The sequence below is a fragment of the Schistocerca piceifrons genome, chromosome X, assembly GCF_021461385.2.
Source record: "Schistocerca piceifrons isolate TAMUIC-IGC-003096 chromosome X, iqSchPice1.1, whole genome shotgun sequence".
NCBI classification, from domain to species: Eukaryota; Metazoa; Arthropoda; class Insecta; order Orthoptera; family Acrididae; genus Schistocerca; species Schistocerca piceifrons.
In genome coordinates this window covers 307,747,582-307,767,709 of record NC_060149.1, presented here as the reverse complement: position 1 = coordinate 307,767,709, position 20,128 = coordinate 307,747,582, and the positions used below count along the sequence as shown (strand labels likewise).

At 42.5% G+C, this 20,128-nt stretch overlaps 1 protein-coding gene and 1 pseudogene across 4 annotated transcripts in view; one reads left to right on the top strand and one right to left on the bottom strand.

Annotated features, from left to right (window-relative positions):
- Positions 1 to 20,128, bottom strand: part of LOC124721237 (rho GTPase-activating protein 190) — a 301,992-nt gene that overhangs the window by 132,631 nt on the left and 149,233 nt on the right. The gene's annotated exons all lie outside the window — the stretch shown is intronic.
- On the top strand, positions 1,978 to 2,095 carry LOC124723630 (annotated as a pseudogene).

The window sequence follows — 20,128 nt, the reverse complement described above, 5'->3', positions numbered from 1 at the left end:
TAATATGCACTCAATTATTTCAACAGAATACCACTTTTATTTTCTTCTTCTGCTTTTTTTGCACTTTTACTTCAGATTTCCTCTATTACTTTGTATTGTGTTGCTGTTTCTTACTTACACTAACTGTGTGTATTGGTCAATCTGATTCCTAACAGGTGGACTGAATTTAAATGTCATGCAGCACCTCAGATATACTTTTGGTTTTCTTTATTCAAATTTCGTATCTGTGGTTTTTATACAATGGCTTCTCAACTTTTACTTACAGTGAAAGCTCACCTTGGGTTCTCAGAATCAATGGGCATTTTCATTATTTTATTCATTACGGCAGAATACAGAGTGCATAATGAAAATCTAACATTTTTTTTTCAGTCTCTCCACATGTAACAACAATGTTATACCTGCCTCGACTTCAGATGTATTGTCGTGATTTTCAGACCGAAGACTGGTTTGATAATGCAGCTCTCCACACTAGCCTAACTTTTCCAAATCTTTTCACCTTTGCATGACTACTGTAACCTACAACTATCTGAACCTACTAATTCTCTCCTCTCTCGTCTCTCTCTCTCTCTCTCTCTCTCTCTTTCCCTGCATTTCCAAATTAACTATTCATTGGTGCCTATCAATGTATGTTTTCTTTTAGGCAAGTTACTTAAGTTGCATGCGCACAAAGAAAGCTCTTATGTGAGGTATAAGTTGTCTTCTTACTATACACAATTTATACTGTTATTTAACCTTTGACCAGAGTCGTCGCAACTACCGTCTGCTTCACATCTCCTGTGCAGCAAACTATGTAAATTTAAGTATTAACTGTGTTTTTCTTACTTGTCACTCCTTTTTTCCATGTGTTTTTGCTTTTAGGAAGCTTTAAGTTTCGAGTACTAGTAATAGTGTTCCATAGATTTCATGTTTGTTTTGAATACAGTCCAGAGACAGTTCGTGCTTATTTCCATTGTTTCCAACAAGAACTGTTTAGTAACCACAGTTTAGTCAGGCAGTCGCCTTTAGTGAATTAGCAGTCTAGTTAAAAGTTGATTACTTAACTATCAACAGTAAATTGTTGATTTCTTAGGATGGATAGGATGTGTGACTGCTGTGTACGAACACAGAAGGAGCTGGCCACTGTTCGCGAACAGCTGAGCGTGCTGATGGCCGCGGTTAGCTGTCTTCAGGAGTGTAGCAGCAGTGGGAAGTCTGGTGCGTCGCATTGTACATCCCAGGTGTTACACGCTTCACCCACGGTCCCTGCTGTTGAGCCATCTTCGCAGGTACCGGGCGCGGTTGGGCCACCCTCTCCCCAAGGGAACAGGCAGGTTCAACGGCGTTCGCGTCGTACGAGGCGGAGGGTCAATGTGGAGGCTGGCTGTGTGGAGCCCCTTAGGGAAATAGGAGAAAGGTCGAGGAAGGAGTCCAGTGTTCACTCTGTCTGCTTGCCGGGGGGTCTCATCTGAGATGAGGAGGAGGTCCTGCCGGCGGCGACAGAAAGCGCTGGGTGCAACTAACTGCAAAAGTGTTGCTCATGTCAGCACCAACGACTCCTGCCGTCTGGGTTCAGAGGTAATCTTCAGTTCATTCGGGCGGTTGGCGGAGTTGGTAAAGGCGGAAAGCCTTGCTCGCGGGGTGGAATCTGAGCTAACTATTTGTAGTATCGTTCGCAGAACCGATTGTGGTCCTCTGGTTTGGAGCCAAGTGGAAGGCTTAAACTACAGGCACAGATGATTCTGCAGAGATCTGGGGAGAAAATTTCTCGACCTCCACTATCGGGTGGAGAAATGTAGGGTCCCCCTGAATAGGTCAAGCGTGCACTACATGCAGGAAGCGGCTACAAGGGTAGTGGAGTATGTGTGGAGTGCACATGTGGGTTTTTTAGGTTAGAGAATTCTCTCCCTAGGCCCGACAAGACGACTCTTGAGACACGACAAGGTAGCAGTAGGCAAAACGCAACAGGGAATGACAATATTAATGTGGTAATAGTAAACTGGCAACGGCCTTGCCACAGTGGGTACATCGGTTCCCGTCAGATCACCGAAGTTAAGCGCTGCCGGGCGTGGCCAGCACTTACATGGGTGACCATCCGGGTCGCCATGCGCTGTTGCCATTTCTCGGGGTGCACTCAGTCTCGTGATGCAAATTGAGGAGCTACTCAACCGAATAGTAGTGGCTCCGGTCAAAGAAAACCATCGTAATGGCCGGGAGAGCGGTGTGCTGACCACACGCCCCTTCTATCCGCATCCTCCTCTGAGGATGACATGGCGGTCGGATGGTCCCGATGGGTCACTTGTGGCCTGAAGACGGAGTGCAAATAGTAAACTGCAGAAGCGTCTATAAAAAGGTGCCAGAACTGCTCTCATTAATAAATAGTCATAATGCCCACATAGTACCAGGGACGGAAAGTTGGCTGAAACCAGATGTAAACAGTAATGAAATTCTAAACTCAGACTGGAATTTATATCGCGGAGACAGGCTGAACAGTGAATGGGAAGTGTGTTTATAGTGATAAAAAGTGCAATAGTATCAAAGGAAATTGACGGAGATAAGAAATGTGAAATAATTTGGGTGAAGGTCACAGTTAAAGCAGGCTCAAACATGGTAATTGGATGTCTCTATAGGCCCCCTGGCTAGCAACTGTTGTGGCAGAACACCTGAAGGAAAATTTGGAAAATATATGGAGTAGATTTCCCGACCTTGTTATAGTTTTGGGTGGAGATTTTAATTTACCGGATATAGACTGGGAGACTCAAACGTTTATAACGGGCAGCAGGGACAAAGAGTCCAGTGAAATTTTTTTAAGTGTATTATCGGAAAACTACCTTGAACAGTTAAACAGAGAACTGACTGATGGCGGTAACATATTAGACCTTCTGGTGATGAACAGACTCGAACTATTTGAAACAGTTAACGCAGAACAGGGAATCGGCGATCATAAAGCGGTTACAGCATCAATGATTTCAGTTGTAAATAGAAATATTATAAAAGGTAGGAAGATTTTTCTGTGACAAAAAGCAGATTTCAGAGTACTTGACAGGTCAACACAAAAATTTTATCTCAAGTACAGACAGTGTTGAGGATCAGTGGACAAAGTTCAAAACCATCGTACAATATGCATTAGAAGAGTATGTGCCAAGCAAGATTTTAAGAGACGTAAAAGAGCCACCGTGGTACAACAACTGAGTTTGAAAACTGCTACAGAAGCAAAGGGAACTTCACAGCAAACATAAAACACAGCCAAAGCTTTGCAGACAAACAAAAATTACACGAAGCGAAATGTAGTGCGAGGAGGGCTGTGCGAGAGGTGTTCAATGAATTCGAAAGTAAAGTTCTATGTACTGACTAGGCAGAAAAACCTAAGAAATTTTGGTCTTATGTCAAAGTGGTAGGTGGATCAAAACAAAATGTCCAGACACTCTGTGACCAAAATGGTATTGAAACAGAGGATGACAGACTAAAGGCCGAAATACTAAATGTCTTTTTCCGAAGCTGTTTCACAAAGGAAGACTGCCCTGTAGTTCCTTCTCTAGATTGTCGCACAGATGACAAAATGGTAGATATCAAAATAGACGACAGAGGGATAGAAAAACAATTAAAATCTCTCAAAAGAGGAAAGGCTGCTGGACCTGATGGGATACCAGTACGATTTTACACAGAGCACGCGAAGGAAGTTGCCCCCTTCTTGCATCGGTGTACCGTAGGTCTCTAGCAGAGCGTAGCGTCCCAAAAGATTGGGAAATGGCATAGCTCATCCCCGTTTTCAAGAACGGACGTCGAACAGATGTGCAGAACTATAGACCTATATCTCTAACGTCAATCAGTTGTAGAATTTTGGAGCACGTATTATGTTCGAATATAATGACTTGTCTGGAGACTAGAAATCTACCCTGTAGGTGCTGCCCTGACAGTCTGGTACCAGCCTTAGATCTCGTGTGCATCTCGGTCGTACTGCATTTCAATCCCATGCTATTCGTCCACGAGACTCAGAGGGCCATAGACACGGGTTCACAGGTAGATCCCATGTTTCTCGACTTCCGCAAGGCGCTTGATACAGTTTCCCGTAGTCATTTAATGAACAAAGTAAGAGCATATGGACTATCAGACCAATTGTGTGATTCTATTGAAGAGTTCCTAGATAACAGAACGCAGCATGTCATTCTCAATGGAGAGAAGTCTTCCGGAGTAAGAGTGATTTCAGGTGTGCCACAGGGGAGTGTCATACGACCGTTGCTATTCACAATATATATAAATGACCGCCAACTGAAGAAGAAATTATCAAACACATAAACAAACTCAAAAATAACAAAGCATCAGGAGAAGATGGAATTGTAGCCGAATTTCTCAAAAGTCTAGGGTCTAACTCAAGAAATGAGCTAGTTAAAATTATTCAAAACATTTGGGTTACTGAAGAAATACCAGAAGATTGGAAATGTGCCCTAATACATCCGTTACATAAAAAAGGGGATAAATCTGATGTGAACAACTATAGAGGAATCTCCTTACTTGCCGTCACATACAAGATATTATCAGCTTGTCTTCTTGAAAGAACACAAAAACTGCTAGAACCCAAAATCTCAGATTTCCAAGCTGGTTTCAGACCAAACAGATCATGTCCAGAACAAATTTTAAACTTGAAATTGATTACAAGGATGAGACAAATGCGAAGGAAGCCTACAGTATATGTCTTTGTCAACTTTAAAAAGGCATATGATTCAATTCACAGACCCACACTATTTAAAATTCTTGAAGAACAAGGACTGGATAAGAAGACACGGAACATCATAGAGCAGACATTAACAAATACAAAATGCAAAGTGAAATTCATGGGAAAACTTTCAAAATCATTTGAGATAAAAACTGGGGTTAGACAAGGTGATGGATTATCACCTCTGTTATTTAACTTAGTTCTGGATAGAGTCATGGCAGAATGGAAAAAAGAACTCAAAAAAGAAAAGTACTGGAAACCAATATCACTGGGAACCAAAAAAGATGACCTACAAATCCCCTACTTAGCCTGCGCAGACGATCTTGCAATAATGGCAGATTCTAGTGAAATGGCAGTCAAACAGATAGAAACCTTAAAAGAGTGTGCAGGAAACGTTGGCCTACAAATATCTTTTGAGAAAACGGTGTTTACAACAACAAATCTAGAAATTTCTAAGTTACAAACCAAATATGGAGAAATTAAGAGGGTACCATACTTTAAATATTTAGGAGAGATAATTTCTGAAAAATACTCACAACAAGAAAGAATATTAAAAGCTCGTAGGGGTCTAGGGCTGGTCCAAAACATTTACAATAAAAAATGTCTATCTATAAATACAAAAATTAAACATTATAAGTCGGTAATTAAACCAATAATGCTATATGCCAGCGAAACCTTGACACTTAAAAGGAAAACAGATATGGAAAACCTGAAGAAAGAGGAAAGGAAAATCATTAGGAAAATTCTGGGACCAAGATGGACCAAAGAGGGGTATAGATTACAGAAAAATTCTAAAATTGAAGAATATTCTAACATAGAGATAGACATGAGGAAGAGGCGTCTAAAATTCTATGGCCACATAATGAGACTTCCCGATCACAGACTTAACAAAAAAAATAGTAAGATACGTAGCATCCCTTGTTGTTGTTGTTGTGGTCTTCAGTCCTGAGACTGGTTTGATGCAGCTCTCCATGCTACTCTATCCTGTGCAAGCTTTTTCATCTCCCAATACCTACAGCAACCTACATCCTTCTGAATCTGCTTAGTGTATTCATCTCTTGGTCTCCCCCTACGATTTTTACCCTCCACGCTGCCCTCCAATACTAAATTGGTGATCCCTTGATGCCTCAGAACATGTCCTACCAACCGATCCCTTCTTCTGGTCAAGTTGTGCCACAAACTTCTCTTCTCCCCAATCCTATTCAATACTTCCTCATTAGTTATGTGATCTACCCATCTAATCTTCAGCATTCTTCTGTAGCACCACATTTCGAAAGCTTCTATTCTCTTCTTGTCCAAACTATTTATCGTCCATGTTTCACTTCCATACATGGCTACACTCCATACGAATACTTTCAGAAATGACTTCCTGACACTTAAATCAATACTGGATGTTAACAAATTTCTCTTCTTCAGAAACGCTTTCCTTGCCATTGCCAGCCTACATTTTATATCCTCTCTACTTCGACCATCATCAGTTATTTTGCTCCCCAAATAGCAAAACTCCTTTACTACTTTAAGTGCCTCATTTCCTAATCTAATTCCCCCAGCATCACCCGACTTAATTAGACTACATTCCATTATCCTTGTTTTGCTTTTGTTGATGTTCATCTTATATCCTCCTTTCAAGACACTGTCCATTCCATTCAACTGCTCTTCCAAGTCCTTTGCCGTCTCTGACAGAATTACAATGTCATCGGCGAACCTCAAAGTTTTTATTTCTTCTCCATGAATTTTAATACCTACTCCGAATTTTTCTTTTGTTTCCTTTACTGCTTGCTCAATATACAGATTGAACAACATCGGGGACAGGCTACAACCCTGTCTTACTCCCTTCCCAACCACTGCTTCCCTTTCATGTCCCTCGACTCTTATAACTGCCATCTGGTTTCTGTACAAATTGTAAATAGCCTTTCGCTCCCTGTATTTTACCCCTGCCACCTTTAGAATTTGAAAGAGAGTATTCCAGTCAACATTGTCAAAAGCTTTCTCTAAGTCTACAAATGCTAGAAACGTAGGTTTGCCTTTCCTTAATCTTTCTTCTAAGATAAGTCGTAAGGTCAGTATTGCCTCACGTGTTCCAGTGTTTCTACGGAATCCAAACTGATCTTCCCCGAGGTTGGCTTCTACTAGTTTTTCCATTCGTCTGTAAAGAATTCGTGTTAGTATTTTGCAGCTGTGACTTATTAAGCTGATAGTTCGGTAATTTTCACATCTGTCAACACCTGCTTTCTTTGGGATTGGAATTATTATATTCTTCTTGAAGTCTGAGGGTATTTCGCCTGTTTCATACATCTTGCTCACCAGATGGTAGAGTTTTGTCAGGACTGGCTCTCCCACGGCCGTCAGTAGTTCCAATGGAATATTGTCTACTCCGGAGGCCTTGTTTCGACTCAGGTCTTTCAGTGCTCTGTCAAACTCTTCACACAGTATCGTATCTCCAATTTCATCTTCATCTACATCCTTTTCCATTTCCATAATATTGTCCTCAAGTACATCGCCCTTGTATAGACCCTCTATATACTCCTTCCACCTTTCTGCTTTCCCTTCTTTGCTTAGAACTGGGTTTCCATCTGAACTCTTGATATTCATACAAGTCGTTCTCTTATCTCCAAAGCTCTCTTTAATTTTCCTGTAGGCGGTATCTATCTTACCCCTAGTGAGATAGGCCTCTACATCCTTACATTTGTCCTCTAGCCATTCCTGCTTAGCCATTTTGCACTTCCTGTCGATCTCATTTTTGAGACGTTTGTATTCCTTTTTGCCTGTTTCACTTACTGCATTTTTATATTTTCTCCTTTCATCAATTAAATTCAATATTTCTTCTGTTACCCAAGGATTTCTACTAGCCCTCGTCTTTATACCTACTTGATCCTCTGCTGCCTTCACTACTTCATCCCTCAAAGCTACCCATTCTTCTTCTACTGTATTTATTTCCCCCATTCCTGTCAATTGCTCCCTTATGCTCTCCCTGAATCTCTGTACAACCTCTGGTTCTTTTAGTTTATCCAGGTCCCATCTCCTTAAATTCCCACCTTTTTGCAGTTTCTTCAGTTTTAATCTACAGGTCATAACCAATAGATTGTGGTCAGAGTCCATATCTGCCCCTGGAAATGTCTTACAATTTAAAACCTGGTTCCTAAATCTCTGTCTTACCATTATATAATCTATCTGATACCTTTTAGTATCTCCAGGGTTCTTCCATGTATACAACCTTCTTTCATGATTCTTAAACCAAGTGTTAGTTATGATTATGTTGTGCTCTGTGCAAAATTCTACCAGGCGGCTTCCTCTTTCATTTCTGTCCCCCAATCCATATTCACCTACTATGTTTCCTTCTCTCCCTTTTCCTACACTCGAATTCCAGTCACCCATGACTATTAAATTTTCGTCTCCCTTCACAATCTGAATAATTTCTTTTATTTCATCATACATTTCTTCAATTTCTTCGTCATCTGCAGAGCTAGTTGGCATATAAACTTGTACTACTGTAGTAGGTGTGGGCTTCGTGTCTATCTTGGCCACAATAATGCGTTCACTATGCTGTTTGTAGTAGCTTACCCGCATTCCTATTTTCCTATTCATTATTAAACCTACTCCTGCATTACCCCTATTTGATTTTGTGTTTATAACCCTGTAGTCACCTGACCAGAAGTCTTGTTCCTCCTGCCACCGAACTTCACTAATTCCCACTATATCTAACTTCAACCTATCCATTTCCCTTTTTAAATTTTCTAACCTACCTGCCCGATTAAGGGATCTGACATTCCACGCTCCGATCCGTAGAATGCCAGTTTTCTTTCTCCTGATAACAACATCCTCCTGAGTAGTCCCCGCCCGGAGATCCGAATGGGGGACTATTTTACCTCCGGAATATTTTACCCAAGAGGACGCCATCATCATTTAATCATACAGTAAAGCTGCATGTCCTCGGGAAAAATTACGGCTGTAGTTTCCCCTTGCTTTCAGCCGTTCGCAGTACCAGCACAGCAAGGCCGTTTTGGTTAATGTTACAAGGCCAGATCAGTCAATCATTCAGACTGTTGCCCCTGCAACTACTGAAAAGGCTGCTGCCCCTCTTCAGGAACCACATGTTTGTCTGGCTTCTCAACAGATACCCCTCCGTTGTGGTTGCACCTACGGTACGGCTATCTGTATCGCTGAGGCACGCAAGCCTCCCCACCAACGGCAAGGTCCATGGTTCATGGGGGGGCATCCCTTGTTAATGGAGGAGAATGGATCAAAAATGTACAGAAAGATCTGGAATTAGCCAACATTACTACTGAAGACATGAACAAAAGAAACAATTTCAAACTTAAAGTTGACAAATGGGAGGTCAAACCAGAGACAAAAGCGCCGAGAACTGGAACAAAATGGAGCGAAGAACGAAAAGCTGAATTCTCGCAAAGAATGAAGACCTGGTGGGCAAACAAGAAGAATAAGAAGCCCCAGAAGTGAACCATCTTTACTTAGCGTCTTCCATGTTGGGAGCTTTACGACTAATAATAATAATAATAATAATAAATGACCTTGTGTATAACATCGAAAGTTCACTGAGGCTTTTTGCAGATGATGCTGTAGTATATCAAGAGGTTGTAACAATGGAAAATTGTACTGTAATGCAGGAGGATCTGCAACAAATTGTCTCATGGTGCAGGGAATGGCAACTGAATCTCAATGTAGACAAGTGTAATGTGCTGCAAATATATAGAAAGGAAAATCCTTTATCATTTAGCTACACTATAGCAGGTCAGCAACTGGAAGCAGTTAATTCCATAAATTATCTGGGAGTAGGCATCAGAAGTGATTTAAAATGGAATGACCATATAAAATTAATTGTGGTAAAGCAGATGCCAGAGTGACATTCATTGGAAGAATCCTAATGAGACGCAGTCCGAAAACAAAGGAAGTAGGTTACAGTACACTTGTTCGCCCACTGTTTGAATACTGCTCACCGGTGTGGGATCTGTACCAGATAAGGTTGATAGATGAGATAGAGAAGATCCAATGGAGAGCAGTGCGCTTCATTACAGGATCATTTAGTAATCGCGAAAGTGTTATGGAGATGATAGATAAACTGCAGTGGAAGACTCTGCAGGAGAGACGCTCAGTAGCTCGGTACAGGCTTTTGTTGAACTTTCGAGAACATACCTTCACCGAGGAGTCAAGCAGTATATTGCTCCCTCCTACATATATCTTGCGAAGAGACCATGAGGATGAGATCAGAGAGTTTAGAGCCCAAACAGAGGCATACCCACAATCTTTCTTTCCATGAACAATACGAGACTGGAATAGAAGGGAGAACCGATAGAGGTATTCAAGGTACCCTCCGCCACACACCGTCAGGTGGCTTGCACAGTATGAATGTAGATGTAGATGTAGAACCATTGAGGGATGGTACCATCATTAGGCTTGTCAATGAAATGCAGAATGTTATAGTTGTGAGCGACCGGCGAGCAGTGCATGGCAGAGAATGGAGATGTGAAGCCGCCAGGAGGGGGAGCCGCTGGAGGTACTGCTAACAAGGAACACACAGGACAGATGAACAAGTAGGGGATAATGCACTATGGCCGACCAGGACATAACACGAGGCAAGCAAGCAAGAACTGTGGTGATAAACAAGGCGAGACAACAACAATGCAGGAACACTCCAAACGACAATATGTATCCCAACACACGGAACTGAAATGCAGTACGACCGAGATGCACATGAGATCTAAGGCTGGTACCAGACTGTCAGGGCAGCACCTCGTGGCCGCCTACATACATGGCCATGGGAAACGCGATTGGCTGTGGACTTCATGTGGTATGGACAGTGGCTCACTCGCAGCTCAGGCATGTGTCGGAGCACAAAGACCCGTAGTGGATATTCAGGTCCATACCATCTGTAGTGCATTCAACTTCAGCATCTTCTGAAACCTATGTACAGAGGCAGAAATCCCCAGATGGTGCCATGGTGGGCGGAAGGAGGGAACAGAGGGAGACCCTGTGAAGTCAACTGTCATTGGCAGGTTGGGAGGGCAGTCTGTGGAATGCATCAAAACGTCACCAGAGGGCAGGACATAGCACGGCACCTCCGATCCTTGTGGATGTGGGAAGAGATGTTGGCGTGCCTTCGGGGAGATGGCGACCATTGGCAGTGAGGCTGACTCGAGGGCCTTGTGCACACCAGGAGGAGGTGAGGGGTTGGGGGACGTGAGGTTCCACGAAGGGAGATGAGACTGGAGTTGGTTATGGTGGCGGCACGCAAGCCCCTTCTGTGTCTGGACCAATGTCACACGCCGCCCATGGACCGTGACTGCTGTGGTAGGAGTCCAAGCAGCTTTGTCCCCGAGCAAGCCCACATGGTCCTGCCCAGGGTGTAGCGCTGCGAGGGTCGGAAGCAGGGCTCAGAAAACGATGGCGCCAGCAGATGGAATAGGGTCCGTGGTTGCTGCCCATGATGGGGTTCGGCCGGACTATGACCATCAATCGGTGTGGTGTAATAAGTGCTCAGGAACAAGGTGAGGACCGATGTGGTGGCAGAGGATTCGATCGCTTTCGTCAGCTGTTGTTTAAACGTCCTGACCAGTCTGCCTGCTGTGCCATTGGCGGACAGATGGAATGGAGGGTTGTGGACGTGTTTGATACCGTTGGCCTCACAGAATGTGTGGAAGAAGGCTGCCGTGAATTGGGGCCATTATTGGAGGGCTAGGTACGAGGCAAGCCTTCAATGGCGAGAACCTGAGCCAAGGTCATGACTGTGGCATCAGTCATGGTGGACACCATTTGAACCATCTGGGGTATACATTCGCAATTAGTAACCACATCGATCTCAAGAATGGGTCCACAAAATCGAGATGGATGTGGTCCCAGGGCTGGCAAGGTGTGGGCCAGGGTGCAAATGATTGCGAAGGGCTGGCCTGGTGACACAAATCAGGTGGGATAATCACCTGATGCGCGTCAGCCTCCGCGGCCAACAGAAGGACACCTGCCACAACCGAGAACCTGTGTGAGAGGTGCCACCAGGGGCTGAATTCAGTTGTCAACTGTCGAGTCAGATAGATGCGTCAACACGGGATATGTAGCGGAGAACCTGTCACAGAATGGGGTCCTGGCGTGTGGCAGAGGCAACCTGTGCAGCCATGAGAGGAAATCTGTCCAGTGTATCCTGGTGGGCCGTATCAATGTGAAAGCAGACGATTTCCTGCTGGTCGAACTTGGGATCAGGGCCCAAGGGGAGACATGACAAGGCATCTGCACTGAAGTGTTAAGAGGAGAGGTGGACTTCTATCGGATAGCGTAAGTGTAATTGCGTAAGAACAGCACCCAGCATTGTAGACACTGAGCAGTTCGCTCTGCGAGGAGAGAGAGAGAGAGAGAGAGAGAGAGAGAGAGAGAGAAAGAGAGAGAGAGAGAGTGTGTGTGTGTGTGTGTGTGTGGGGGGGGGGGGGGGGTGGCGGCGGCAAATAGGGTAACCAAAGGCTTGTGATGAGTGACGATAGTGACCTTTGTCCCAAACAGGTAGATATGAAACTTTTGAATGGCAAACACAATTGCCAGAACCTCTTTCTCAATCTGAGAATAGCTCCTCTGTGCTGGGGACAGTGTCTTGGAAGTTTATGCAATGGACTGTTCTGAGCCATCCTCATTCCTGTGACCCAGGACTGCCCCAATACAACAGGCTGAAGCATCGGCCGCCACAACCAAGGGGCGGTCTGGAGAGAAAGCAAAAGGAGTCAGGCAAGGGGAAGACTTGAGCAAAATTTCCAAGTGGAGAAAAGCTTGATCAAAGACAGGAGTCCAGCTGAAAGGCACCCCTTTGTGATGCAAGTGATTTAGGGGCTGTGCAACGATAGCAGCCTGGGGTAAAAACTTTAAGTAGTAGTTACCCTTGCCCAAAAAAACCTGGGAGTCAGATAAATCCTGGGGGCGGAGAAGGGAGTTGATGGCCGCGACGTTGCGATCCAACAGACGAATGCCGTCTTAACTGAGCCCACAGCATAAGCCTGCAGCCTGCGTAGCATGATTTAAGGTACCGAGGTTTTGCAAATGCTTGTGGTGCGTATGGCCAGTGACCAAGATGTCATCGAGATAACTGACACATGCCGATATGGGCTGTGGTGAACTGCTCCAGGTACCGCTACCGAGGAAATACCAAATGGAAGGTGCTTGTATTTACATAAGCCGAAAGGCGTGTTGATGACAACGATGTTCTGGGATTCCTCATCTATGGGTAAGCCTCTGCCAGGTCGATCTTAGAGAAGTACTCCCTGCGCCCAAGTTTGGCGAGAAGGTCTTCCTGCCGGTGAATGGGATAAGTGTCAACCAGGGACTGTGCATTGATTGTAACTCTGAAATCTCCACATAGGTGAAGGGAGCCATTGGGTTTCCTGATCACCACTAATGGGGTCGCCCAAGCACTGGCTTTCAGGGGGCTCGATGATGCCAGCAGCCTGCAGTCAATCGAGCTCTTGCTTAACTGCTGGACGTAACGCCACCAGAATAGATCAAGCCTGGAGGAACTGTGGCTGAGTTTCTGGCCGGAGAGCAATGTGCACCTGGGAGTCCGAAGCACACCTTAAGTCAGACTGAAACAGAGAGGCATAGGGCGAGCACAGATCATCGAGTTTCTGGAACGGGCAGCAAAGGAAATGAACTTAACTTTGTCAGAAATTGAAAAGCCACACAGTGTGAAAGCATCAAGTGCAAAAATGTTTGAAGCCAAGGGATGGTCAATCACCAGTAAGGTCAGGAGCCAGGGAACATGTTTATAGGTGGCCCAGACCGAGAACTGCCCACAGAGAGTGATAGAACCATCACCGTACGCGACCAGTCGCCGAGAGGTGGGAGACAGCTCCGGCGAACCCAGGCGTATAAATGTCGCCATTTGGAGGAGATGGTGGCCCCCATAACGATCTGGAAACAAATGTCCACATCAAAAATGCGGAGCATGAGGAACAACTTCCAAATCAATGGGGTGTCCAGTGTGACGACTGATTGCAGCATGTGCACGGTATCCTGATGCCCCATGGGTGAGGGGTGGGAGAGGGTTGAGCAGCTGTGACAGACAGATCGGAGATGGCCAGCTTTCTGACAGAGTGTGCACATCTTCCAGTGATGGGGACAGTCTGCATGAGAGTGGGCAGAAAAGCACTGTGGGCAAGACAGAAGTGACTCACACGACTACCAACAAGGAGCGACTGGTGGCTCCTAAGCCATACATATGTCAGACAAGGGGGGAATCTCAACATTGGTGGAACTCAAGCTGAGACGCCACGACATGGTATCGCTGGAATAGTAGTTAGTCAGCAGCACCCATATCTCTTTAAAGGAGAGAGCCACGGGGTCTGACAATGTTTCCAACTTGCGGAGCAGAAAGAATGTGTCTGGTGATGCCCAGGACAACAATAACGACTGCTGTAGGGAGTCATCCATGACCTGAAATGCTGTGAAATGTTGTTTCAGATTATGCAAGTATGTTTCCCAGTCTTCCTTAGCATCATTAAAGGGCAGAAATAACGGCGCACATTGGGAAGCATCAGAAACCGTAACACCCAGGAGCTGGCATGGTAGGGCATCCCATGCCGTGAGTTTGTCCATCAGCAACTGCAATGACAGCTGTAAGGCATCTAACTGGCACTGCTGCTGCTGCACGAGCTGCTGCTGTTGCTCCAGGAGACAGACAAACTTAGCCTCCATGCTACTGAACCATTTAGCTCGTCGCCAATATTATAGCTGCGAGCGACCAGTACATTTCTGAGAACGGAGACGCGAAGCAGCCAGGTGGGGGAGCTGCTGGAGGAATCGCTAACAATGAACAGACAAGACAGATGAACAAGTAGGAGATAACAGACACTACGACCAACTAGGACACAACATGAGGCAGGCAAGCAAGCAAGCAGGCAAGGATTGAGGTGATGAACACGGCAAGACAACAACAATGCAGGAACACTCTAAACGATGACAGTATGTATCTCAACACATGGAACTGGAAAACAGTATGGCCAAGATGCACACGTGAGCTACGGCAAGTACCTGACTGCCAGGGTAGTGCCGCGCAGCCGCCTAAATACATGACCACAGGGAATGCAACTGTCAGCGGACTTCATGTGGTATCGAGAGTGGCACACTCACACAGTGAGGCTCACGGCGCAGGTGCGCACCGGAGCACAGAGACCCCTAATGGGTATCCAGGTCCATACCCTCTGGCGTGCATTTGACCTCCACACCTTCTGACACCAGACAGAACACATTCATGTTCTAAGAATACATACAGTGAAATCCCACTTTTACAATTTTCAAGGGCCTCCAAAAAAATGGTGTAAAATGCAGGAAAAGGTAAAATGTGGCAATAACATTTTAAACTGTAAAAGTTGTGAATAGGATGCCCCCTTGCATTTTCACACTTTATATATTTGCACATAATAGGCATCATGGACTTGTTTATTATCTAACAATGGTTTATCATCTAATAAAAACTGCTGATATAATGGAAACTGATAACTGGGAAGCAGAAACTTTTGACTCCATTTCATGTCATTATCGATGTTTTTGGAACGCCTACAGCTGTCATTCATTATTTAAATAATGAAACACTGCATCAGTTACATATTTTTCGCGTGTTTCGAAAAAATTTTCTCAATATCCAGTGCAAATATACACATAAGTATTTTATGTGGTGTTTGCATATGTGTTTATCTGCATCTCTTCAACTGTAGTCGTCTATTTGAGGTTATCTGGTACTGTGCTTCCTCAGTTATGTAGAAAACCACACATATCCAAGTCTTTTTGTGTATATAAAACAAAACAAAAAATAAAATAAAAAAAAGAAAACTTAACAACGAGAATAAATTCCTGAAACATTTTTTGCTCGGCATGAGAATATATGTCATTTGTGCTGTGTTTAACCCAAAGACATCTGAGCAGTTCAAACTGAATGAAGGTGTCAACTAGCGCTACAAGCGGCCAAAAGACGGAACACACTAAATACGGTTTCACAGAGGTGTGATGATTACAACAATCACAAAACTGTGCATGCACTGTATATACAGTTTGGAAATTGTTGTGAGTGGTCACGATACCTTTACTTGTACGAACCTAGTTACTCCTAACAGCCACCATGCAGAGTAGAGTTTGGTAGTGGCAGGAGGTACAGCACAAATTGATCCAACTTTTTACATGTTTACTGGTTTAAATCCACTAAGTAGAGCACCCTGGTGTCAAGAAACTTAACCACATAACGTCTGTAAGGACTACTTGACGGCCAAGATCATGCCAGTGTCATTTTACGTCAGTTTTTTCCCACAAACATTTTTTCATAAAGCCTAAATCGCAGGAAAATTATAAATACGTTGATGCAAAATTGGGTGTGAATTAGCATTGTGGACACAGGAAATTTGACAGGAACAATAAAAAATGTGAACAGTGTGAAAATTTTAATTCCAGGAATGTAAAAGTGGGGTTATACTGTATTTCTGTTGCATCATATTTTAAGTTGCATTTTATTCCATGCAAACATTTCAGAACTGCTTAAAACTTTATACCTTTGGAAACATGACATACAGTTTGTTTAATTTATGATTCTGAATTTACATGAAACTAATGCGAGAAGAAAGAATGGAAGTTAGATTTTAAGGTCTTACTGACACAGAGGTCATTAAGGAACAAGTTTCTGAAAAGAGGACTGCTTTAATTTTAGTGTTACCTCCCAATCTCCTGTTAATTTTTTAAGCATCCTCACTGAATATATTATCCTACTGTTTTTTTGTCTGTGGATTTTTGTCAGTTTCCCTTATATCAACTGGGTAATTTCTTTAAGTAACACTAGTGATTAAAAATAAATCTTTTAACCTGTGTCATTATTTTCACTTTACTCATGACACCAGTCTTCTTCCTATATCACAATACTTTTTTACCCCATTTTACTCCTGTGGGATTTGCTTGTTTGCTTGTCTGGCTACTACATATATAAAATTCTACCTGCTCTTGGGACAAAGAATTGGAATAATAATAAATCAGACTAAGAACAGCCGACCAGTTGCAAAGGATAAAGTAATCTTTACCTAGGTTTCAATAGATATAAATCTATCTTCTTCAGAAGACGGCCTGGGGACAATGAACATCGTGATATATATTAAGGTATGAAACATGAGTCAAGAATAAAGTTTAACATATATTAGGAAAATATTGTATTACAAGATGTGAGAAAGATTCTTGGTACTTACAGTATTATAACAACATGAAGTGATATGTCCTTATCGTTTAGGCAAACATCTGCATAGTTACATTAATCATATAAAATATAGCCCTGACAACAGGGTTTGTCAAACAAATAAAATAGGTACATAGAAGTTGCAGAGCGCCTAAGCGACTGAGTAAAATCGGCCAGCGTAGTAGCACAGCGGCCAGGGCAGGTGGCGCTCATGTCGCGAACTATGTGCCGATAGGCGTACTGAAGTAACATTTGAAACATCAATATTAAATGCGTTCTTAAATAGAGTGATAATAAATAAATTGGCAAGCATTTAACACTCCCGTTATGACATTGTGGGAGGTATAGGAACAATAACGTAGATACATACATCAAAAAGACAGGTGGCGCTTCCGCCGTGAGTTGCATGCAGTGGTCTATATAGCCAAAATATAAAGTTATATTACCATATTAGTGAAGCCCATAGAACGTATATAATTCAAAACATCAAGAACAATCAGTAATGGCTTTTAAGAAAATTACGAGACCTGGTCTACAATCCAGTTACTACGTAATATAGAATAAGAGAAAATTACATGAGGGCCGCTGTAGTGGCAGCCATACATCGTGAAAAGAACACATTATATAAACGATAGTAAACTGGAAGATTTGAAAGTGCATTATAGCTTCCTGAGGAAATAGACTACTGAGGTTACTAGCATTAATGTTATATATTACACAGTACGGGTTTAAAGCCTTCGAAAAATTGTTTACAGGCAAGGTTCAACTGATCATTCAGGATATTGCCGTCTTTGAGCTCTAGATGTTTAAAAATAAATAGCTCTTCCCACAGATCTAGTCTCCGTCCTTTGACCTGTCTATGTAGGATAACCGTGTCTTCTAACTGTTTAGGCGTATGGCCGGTTATCAAGAGGTGTTCAGCAAAGGTAGAGTTGCGAATATTCGTTCCTTTTTTACCTAACAGATGTTCTTTATATCGTGTTTTCACAGCTCTGCCGGTTTGACCAATATAATAAGAGGGGCAGTTATTACAGGTTAGCTTGTAAATACCTGAATTAGAAAACCAATCGCTGGCAATCTCTACTGACTGTACAAGATTTCTTTTTAAACTGTTATATGTAGAAAAGGAGACGTTACAGTTATATTTTTTATTTAGAAGACGTTTAATCCTATACGATAAGTTACCCAGGAAAGGGATGGAAATAAATTTTTTAGTTTCTGTGGTATCCGTGGGGAGAATATTTCTCAAAGTCGAACATTTTTGGGAGATTTTCTTATTGAGCAGGTAATCGATCATATTCTGGTTATACCCATTATTAACCGCAATCGCTTTGATGACATTCAATTCCTTTTTTTGATCCGCAGGTGATAAAGGAGTGGTTACCATTCGGTGAATGGCGGAATGAAAAAATGCCAATTTATGAGCGTTTGGATGGGTTGAGTCAGCAGGAATGACATTATCAGAATATGTTTCCTTGCGGAAGATATTAAAATGGAAGGAATTATCTTCTATAGAAATTGTTAAATCGAGAAAATTAAGTTCACGTTTATCATTTTGAAGTTCTTTTGTGAAGGAAATTTTTTCATGTAAACCGTTGAAAGTGTTAAAGAGATGCTCTAACTCATGATCAGTGCCATCAAAAGCAATGAAAATGTCATCAACATACCGTGCATAATAGCGGATTTTGTAGCGTAATTCTGAACTTGAATTGAAGAACGTTGTTTCCAGGGCGTTAATGAAAACCTCTGCTAAAATACCGGCGAGGGGGCTACCCATTGCTAGACCATCTGGTTGTACATACATTTTCCCGTTAAATGTGAAGTAATTGTATTTTAAAATGACCTTGAGCAAACCAATGAGTTCGGCAATCTGAGTTTCACTTAATTTTTTATGTTTAAGAAGATTCTCTTTTACAAGGTCTATGGTTTCATCAACCGGAACATTTGTGTAAAGGCTGACGATGTCAAAGGACACCAGTCTAGTGTCTGGTGTACAACTTATAGATTGAATATTGTTAATTAATTCCTTACTGTTTTTTACAGAAAAATTACTTTCAAAAGTGAAAGCATCTTTAATTTTAAAATGGAGGCGCCTAGCAAGTGTGTGATGTGGACTGCCTATACCATTCACTATAGGGCGGATCGGGTGATTTTGTTTATGCAGTTTAAACTGACTTCTGAGCACTGGTGGTTTAGGGTTCATATTTATAAGCCCTTTCTTTTGGAACTTATTGAACAAGCTAACGGAATTCGTTAAAGTACGCCGGATTTCATTTTGCAGTTCAGTAGTAGGATCTACAGTAACCTCAGTGAAGTCGTTTTCCTAAAAAAACTTTACAGTCTTCTCTATATATTCATTTTTATAAGCCACGACCACGGTGTTCCCTTTGTCACTCTTAGTGATTAATGCGTCGTGCTCTCTAAGTTTATGATTAATGCTTTTTATTATACTATATTCGCCCGATTGCTTATTAGGAGATAATTTAATTTCTTTTTCTATTATGTTGTTACATTCGTAGGCACATTTGACTTGCTCCGTTTTCTCTAATTTCAGAGATTCTAAACCGATTTTTAGATCTACAATGAGATTACAAATAACTGGATATTTATCGAGTTTAGCAGGCAAGTTATATTTAAGGCCTTTACACAACAAGTCATTTTCGGCCTGCGTAAAAGAAATATTGGTTTTATTTAGTACTCTATTGTAAAATAGGTGCTTAACACTATTGTCTGCTGTATTATCACTTTTACTTGTGGTCCTATTACTAAACTTCAAAAGCTTTCTTTCATGTCTGGCCTTGATTATTTCTTTACGATTAGAGAGCCATTCATTAATACTATTCCACAGGTGGTCAATTTGAAAATTACAAAGATCTTTAAAGGCTTTAGTTAAAATTAGGTGTATACAGTAGGCTTCACTATTAAGGACATCTTTTTTCTTGTACAAATTTACTGTGCTCTCGGAAATGACTAAATGCACTAGCTTATTTTTAATAGAAGGCACCCTGTTACACTGTTTAAAATTTACGTACGCCTTCACATAATCAGGGATAATGTCTTTCTGTAGGCACTGGTGATTAAAGTCAATAGCCATACCTGCTTTCACAATTTTTAATTTGATGTCCATATACCTGGATGCAGCTTTTGATACCTCGGCAGGCAAGAATTTCAGTACTTTAAACATAGCTGCGCTACAGCAATGGTTCCACGTAAATCAGACTAAGAACAGCCGACCAGTTGCAAAG